Source organism: Centrocercus urophasianus, unplaced genomic scaffold (assembly GCF_019232065.1).
Source record: "Centrocercus urophasianus isolate 14NV4802_14NV808 unplaced genomic scaffold, USGS_Curo_1.0 seq_14, whole genome shotgun sequence".
NCBI lineage: Eukaryota > Metazoa > Chordata > Aves > Galliformes > Phasianidae > Centrocercus > Centrocercus urophasianus.
The window spans coordinates 10,378,710-10,386,065 of record NW_024884586.1 but is presented as its reverse complement, the minus strand read 5'-3'; positions in this window follow the sequence as shown (position 1 = coordinate 10,386,065).

The window sequence follows — 7,356 nt, the reverse complement described above, 5'->3', positions numbered from 1 at the left end:
GAGACAACCAAAAGACACAATGAGAAGACCCTTACAGAAAGTTTCCCAAGGACCAAAGTTACATCTTCAAGTCAAATTTACTGAAGAGAAAGGTCTACTAAGAGTAACAAAGCATGAAGTGTGAGATCTGTATTCTCCACTTCCGAGATCAATTCTTGTGCCTGAAGTCACAGAATCATAGAAGGGTCTGGATTCGAAGAGACTTCAGATTATCCAGTTCCAATCCCCCTGCCACAGACAGGAATACCAACCTGCTAAGATGATCAGGATGCCTGGGGCCCCATCCTACCTGGTCTTGGATGCCTAGGGCGCCATCCTACCTGGCCTTGGATGCCTATAAGGACAGAGCAAGTCCTTTTGTCACAGCTCCCCTCTGGAAAGTGGTCTTTCCTTGTCTTCTTCCTATCCATTTTGACTGTATGAGATACTGCAAGCCCCAAAAAGCTTAAAGAGAAGACTGTCCCTCCAGCACCTTTTGTGATGAGTCACATAACTTGGCTCTTGATGCATCAATTTCCCTATATAATTCTTCTAAACAACGTTACACAAGTAATAAACTACTAAGTGGAACTTCAACAACTGCAATACTGCCTTAAGCTGCTTTTGTGTATTACGTTTTTAAATCTAAACTGATCTAATGCAGTATCATTTTTCTATTTATTCCTATACTCTCAATCACACCCTGAAAGAGAAAAAAGAATTGAAAGAATACAGCGGGCTTAATTCCTGTTCACTGTAAATGTTCAGATGAACAAAGCACCGTGGAAAACTGAACCTAAGCACAGGCGCAGGCTCATTTTCACATGCTTTTGTTAGTTTGCATTCTATTTCAAAAGAAATAAGTAACTGCAACATCTACTGTCTTATATGGCTCTCTGTTACATGGCATCCTCACAAATAACAGGGTTGTATTATAAATGACCTCAAATAAATCTACACTTGGTATTTATTTGTATATTAACAAACAGCACTTGTATTGATTTTTAAAATGTATTCTGAAAGTGCTTCTAGAGCACTGAGTCTGATCTATCACAACCTTCCACAGGAGTATTCATTTTTAAGTTACAGCTAACCAGCTTAGATGCAATTAATCAGCTACACACTTACAGAAGCACTGCGTGGTATTGTGACCATAACTTTGTAAAAATGACTTTGAGATAGCAAAGCAGACTGTGTTAATCAGAAGGCTCCAGTCCAATTAACCCCCATGGTAAGCCTCTGCAGTAAGATATTTCCAAATTCAAATGGCGGTGTTTTACATTCTCTTGAGGGTGAATAGCATCACAAGGTGCAAGACAGACAAGATCTAATAATATAATATTCAAAATATCCCTTCTACAGGGAGATATTCACAACAGACATACAATGAAACTGTGAAGCCATCAAAACAAATGGTGTCAGCAAAGGCCATGGGACACCATAACACCAGTTAACAGTCTCGAGTACAGGGCAGCCCTTGCAAACATTCCATTAAGACTTCATTCTGCAAAACTGGTCCTTTAGCACGCTGACCTGCTGGTGGCCACAGAAAACATAGCTGAAATAAATCTTATTTAATTCCTTCTTAAAAAGAAAACAAGATTTTCTTTGTCTCAGCAGGATTCTTCCATACACTTTCACGCATCTGAACCATCATCTTAGCTACATAGGATTTGATTCAGCTCTTTCTTTCAGCAGATCAGATGTATCCTCCTCTAATGTCAGCTCATGAGAGCCTTGTGCTATTCCAGATAACACTCCACTCTGTACAATAAGACATCACATTCGTGAACCTTTGAGGCAGACCAAATAAAAGATCTTCCATGCACAAATTACAGTGGCCACCTATGCATAAGTCAGTTTCAGAACACATTACACCTGAAAAATCAAACCTTCAACCCACACTTCACTTTCCAATGTCTGTAATATTAGAAAGTACAGGAGCCTGCTTTACAGAACTCTAAAGAACTGTATCAGGATCATTCAGAAGGCCAGAAGAGAATAAATGACTTCAGAAAACAGAGACAAAAAGCTTAATAGTCACAGTGGAGGGTCTCAGTCATGCAGATATTTCAAACACATGCCTAATTTTAAAGTACTGAGTTTGATGGCAGTAGATATTACAATGGGCACCAACCCTAAACAGTTAAGAAGGAAAGGCTAACGGACCAAAAGGGAAGGGAAAAAAAAAAAAAACAGCATGAAAAACGTTTTGCATGTACTCTGTTGGTCTTTGTTATCTACCCTAAAGAGGCCCCAGCAAGCAAGTTCACTTCAGACCTCAATTACAACACATGGGCAATTTTATTGCCCAACAAAAAGCACATTAGACATTTATGACCTCATTTTATTAAATTCTCCTACTTATGATGATCACTATTGGGCATGCAAGCGTGTGAGTTTAATACAAAAATCTATATATATTTATACATTAACAAGTCTGAAAGCTCACCTGCATGGCAGGTGTTGCTGTGGGCACACTTTGGTTATGGATTAACTAACTGCTATCAAAATAACTGGGTTCTATCTACCAAATCTGAAGCAAGAAGGGCAGGTGCTTTCCTGCTGATCTAGCAGAGGGCTCTGATAGAATTACAACAGGAAAGAATAGCTTTGCTTTCTTTGTGAAATTTGATTAGAGGAGGAGAGAGGTAACACCCTGCACAACATGGTGGAGCTTAAAGGACAATCTGCTCCTCTTACAGCCTTTCCCACTGGCTACTTTGATCTAAGTTTTATTGTCCAGATTCAACACCTTTACCTTCAGTTACACAGAGAAGTTCTTTAGAGTCATTTTTCTATAGCGAGTAATTGCTCAGGTCTTTTCAGACAAGCTATCAATTATCCAGGATGCTGGAAACTAAACACTTGTAGCTTTGGTGAAATGTAAGACTTTTCTCACTAGCATTAAATAGCTAAGGGAAGCCACATTAAAGACCTAAGCTTTACTTTTTAAGGTCATTACTTAATAAAAAAGACTACTGGCAACAGCTCAGCTCAGTGCATGTGGAAACAATTCATTCCTAAATGCAAGGAGACATAACATCATAAAGTAATGCAGGTTAGACTGGCTTCCCAGTTCGCCTCAGTAAGATGCTCACTGTATGAGACCACTGTTGTACTATCACTACTCAGTTCAATGCTGTGGTGTTACAGTCCTACATCACACACAAAGCTATAATTCTGTTCTGGATGCAAGCAGAACCCACTCTGAATTTAGCCAGAATCCTGCACAACAGTCCTAACCTTAAGACTACAGGCTTATATGCTTACCTCATCTGACAGCCTACGTAACACAATCCTTACTATTTGACTCTAATTTCTGCATCCAACTCAGCAACCTGCAGTCACATTAGAGATCGTATTTCATGTTACAAACACTCATCCTTACTATACAATAGACTTAGGAGTTAAAAGCGTGCTCTATTTTTATATCAATTTCCATCCTCTTAAAGGCTGATGGTCCTTTGTAAAATGATGCAGGACAATTGGACATAGTTTTCAAAATTCAGTATGCCGCTGCAGGCGCTCACCAGCTCTGAGAAGGTGGACCGTTCATTTTCATCTCAAAGAGCAAAACACAAGCAGTATGAAGAGACAACACTAAGGAAAAACAAAGAATACCTGGAGAGAGTGCCAGGTCTGACAGCAGGGAGAGCAGGAGCTGTCAAATAGAAGTTGGTCTGGATGGTCATCCTATTTGTTCATTGTTCTTTTGCACACAGACAGTAGCATCTGGGATACCATAGATCTTGCAGTTCAGTTACACTTATTGAAATTCCAGCACATGGGTCAGCATCAGATCATTTCTACTCAATATTTGTAAGTCAGGTAGCAGAGCAGTAATAGCCCTCCTTTTTTTGGTAATATAGGAAATAAAGTTAGAAGTTGAGAGGTCCCTGGATTTTTCTGCAGTTTTAAAACAACATAAGCAGAAGTTAAATACAAGAATAGGCAGTAGCAAAACTGCAAACCAACTGACTGGAAACATCATCATCATCTACACCTGAAGTTCACAGATGTTATAAAGGAAGAAAGGCAGTATTATCTGTTAGTGAGAGCAGCAAGCAGGAACTCCAGGTTTTATTCTGAACTCTCCCACGGATTTCAAGCTTGGCTATGGGCAGATCACCAAATATCTCAGCTGATCATCTGTAAAATAAGGATAGTCATATTTTCCTATTCCAACAGGATGTTTTCAGTAACGTACTCGAGAGGCACTCAAATAATGCAGTGATGAGGGCCATGAAAGTATCCTTGCAGAACAAAGACAACACCTGCTCCACTGGCCTAATGGAAAAAAGATGACCAAGGCTGTTACAAGCTGCAATCATCTTCAACTTACAGTCTGAAGTTCAACAAAATATTACTGTGGAAAAGTGTAGGAGTGGATACGAGCAGAATTGCAAATAAGCTACATAAATAGAAATAAAAAACTGAACAGACGCTTAGGTTTATTTAGAAAATAACATGGGTAATTCTTGGCAAACAACCATTCTGCTACCTTTGGAAAACAAATATAAAATACAGGTATCACCACTATGGTTTTCCTACTGAACAACAATAATTTTAGTCCACTGTGACACTTTTCAAAAACATAAATGCTTGCTGTTCCTTGTGACTTCACCCTATATGCAGTCATGAAATTGTTCTCACGTGCTTTCCAGGTGATAACTACAGGTGGCTCCCCCAGCTGCACCCATCACTATGCACCTACTGTTTGCAGAGCGCCATCTTAGCCTCAGTTGAACACTTTCATTTTATGCTGTGAAAACAGTAGTTCTATGTACGCAGAAAAAGATTTAAGCATAGCATGAAGTGTGAGGCTTGTGATTCACAAAGTCTAAAGATTTGGTGCTTATTCCTGCCATAGCAACAGATTTCCCACTACCAGCTCTGTTATTTAAATGCACCATGATATATTTATCTTTCAAAAAAAAGCAGTGGTAACCATGGATGATGCACACAGTTCAGAAACACATTCTACAAACAGATTAATGATGGTGAGCACACTAGTGTCATAGAATTGCTCAGGTTAGAAAAGACCTCAAAAATCATGGAGTTCAACCACGACTTAGCCATACTGTCCTCTGAACCATCACCTCTTCTGCCAACTAGAGTCCCAATTCTCATTGAAAAGCTCTCAATTCTCAGTCACCCTGGATGCAGTGAATCATCACACCAATTTTAATTAATACAACTCCCAACAACACAGCTTTACTTGCTGTAACACTTTCTAGCTGCTTCACTCTAACAGTCACACAGAACATCACCCCCAGTAATCACAGAATCACCAAGGTTGGAAAAGATCTTCAATATCACCCAGTCCAACCATCCACCCATCACCAATAGTTCTCACTAAACCACATCCCTCAACACAAAATCCAAATGTTCTTTGAACACCTCCAGGGTCGGTGACTGCACCACTTCTCTGGGCCGCCCATTCCACTGCCTGACCACTCTTTCAGAAAAGCAGTATTAATCTCCCCTGGCGCAGCTTGAAGCCATTCCCTCCAGTCCTATCACTAGATACACGAGAGAAGAGGCCAACCCCCAGCTCACTACAACCTCCCTTCAGGTAGTTACACAGAGCAACAAGGTCTCCCCTGAGAATTCTTCAACTCATTCAAACCAAGTTTGACAGAGGAGCTAAACATGCCACAAAGTGGCATGAGATGACAGCTGGTCACAAGTAGAGCAGAGTGCCCAAATTAAGCCTTCTTACCACAAGAAAGATATGCCTTCTGTGCTTGTCTTACCAACAAGCAAACACAGACTGGTAGAAGGGCAGCACGTTACTCCTCTTACCCAAAGAGGTGGGATAACTAGAAACAAGATTAAAGGGAATCAAGTAGGAAAAACTGCATCTGCAATGAGGATGCAGTGAGGCATCTAGGGGAAATTAGGCTGATTATCAGAGATGTAGCACACACAACTAAGTTTCACCTCCCTACTTGACTAAACGGTGGATATTTTTCGATATCCCTCCCTGTAAAAATTTTCTTTACTGTACACATTTGTAAGCTGGATTCAACAGCACACGCTCTAACAACAAAAGCTGAGTTTGTTACAGCCATGGGAATTCTTTCCAGTGAAATCAGAGAGAGGTGGGTGGGACGGGATCTCAGGGACCAGCAGATGCTTCACCATCAGGGCAGGTTCACAAACATACAAAGCTGGAGCAGAGGGACTCCTAAGAGGCTTTCCTAAGAGGGCCTCAAGCAAAGGGAATCCGTGACCTCCCAGATTCCATGCCCACAGTCAGCAGCAGCTCCTCACAGCCAGAAACTCTTTCTAACGAAATCTGAGCAATGATTTGTCCTACCATCAGCGCAACAGAAACAGATCACCTCTCTCACATCATTCATAGCTTTTTAAACAGCAAATACATCTGCCCGTTTCTTGTTTGCCTGAACAAATCATCTCCTTCAAAGTCTTCCCAACACCGTTCCCAAATCCCTTATGACCTCTGTCACTATCCTGTAACAAATGCCTCCCCTAACTTGATTATTATAAAATGTGGGGTCCAACACTGGAATGCCATTTCAAGACTGGAATGCCATTCCAAGACTGCAATTCCAAAGCAAGTTACAGCAAAGTACTTTTCATTTAATCTTTCAGATACCTGTAAGATGTGTCCTCTAATACCACTTACTCTCCCATGCTGTATTTTTTAAAAACTGTAATAGTTTGCCTTATTACATTTTCCACTCGCAATTTTGGCTATTTCCTCTAGGTTATCAAGGTCATTTGGAAACATTCCTTGCAGTACTTAGAGCTGAAACTGAAACCAAGTCTCTTCCCTCCCCCACTCCAAATTATTTCTACTCAAAGTTCACATAATAAATGTCTCCAAACGTTTAGAAGACTGAAGATTAAGTCCAAACCATTTGATCTCCCCTCGGGCGGAAGGCCTGTTATTTAAAGAAAACTCTAGGGAAAGCAGAAGTCATCAACACGCCTACAGAAAGAGCACATGCAGACACCTATATTTATTTCCTTTTCAATAAAAAGCCAAGACAGATGGAAAGCTGAAATGACCTCATCTGACTAAAAGAACATTAAGCAATAGCAGAAGTCACAGTAACACTACTTACAGATGCTACTGCTTACGGTACACAGACAGGTGAAAACAAGATTTAAGATACTTTTACTTTACATTTCACAGTTTACTAATTGATAGTCCCCACCAGTGCAACATAGACAGGTCAAGAAAACAAGCCTTGTGTAGTCTACTCACATAATTCCTTGAAATCCAAGAGGATATTTCTTCTTCCATCTGCAGCTTCTGCCCAGTTACTAGTTATGCTAGTTACCCCATCTGCAGCTTTTGAAATTTCTTCATACATAAGCATGCTATTGAAACTGAATGTTGTT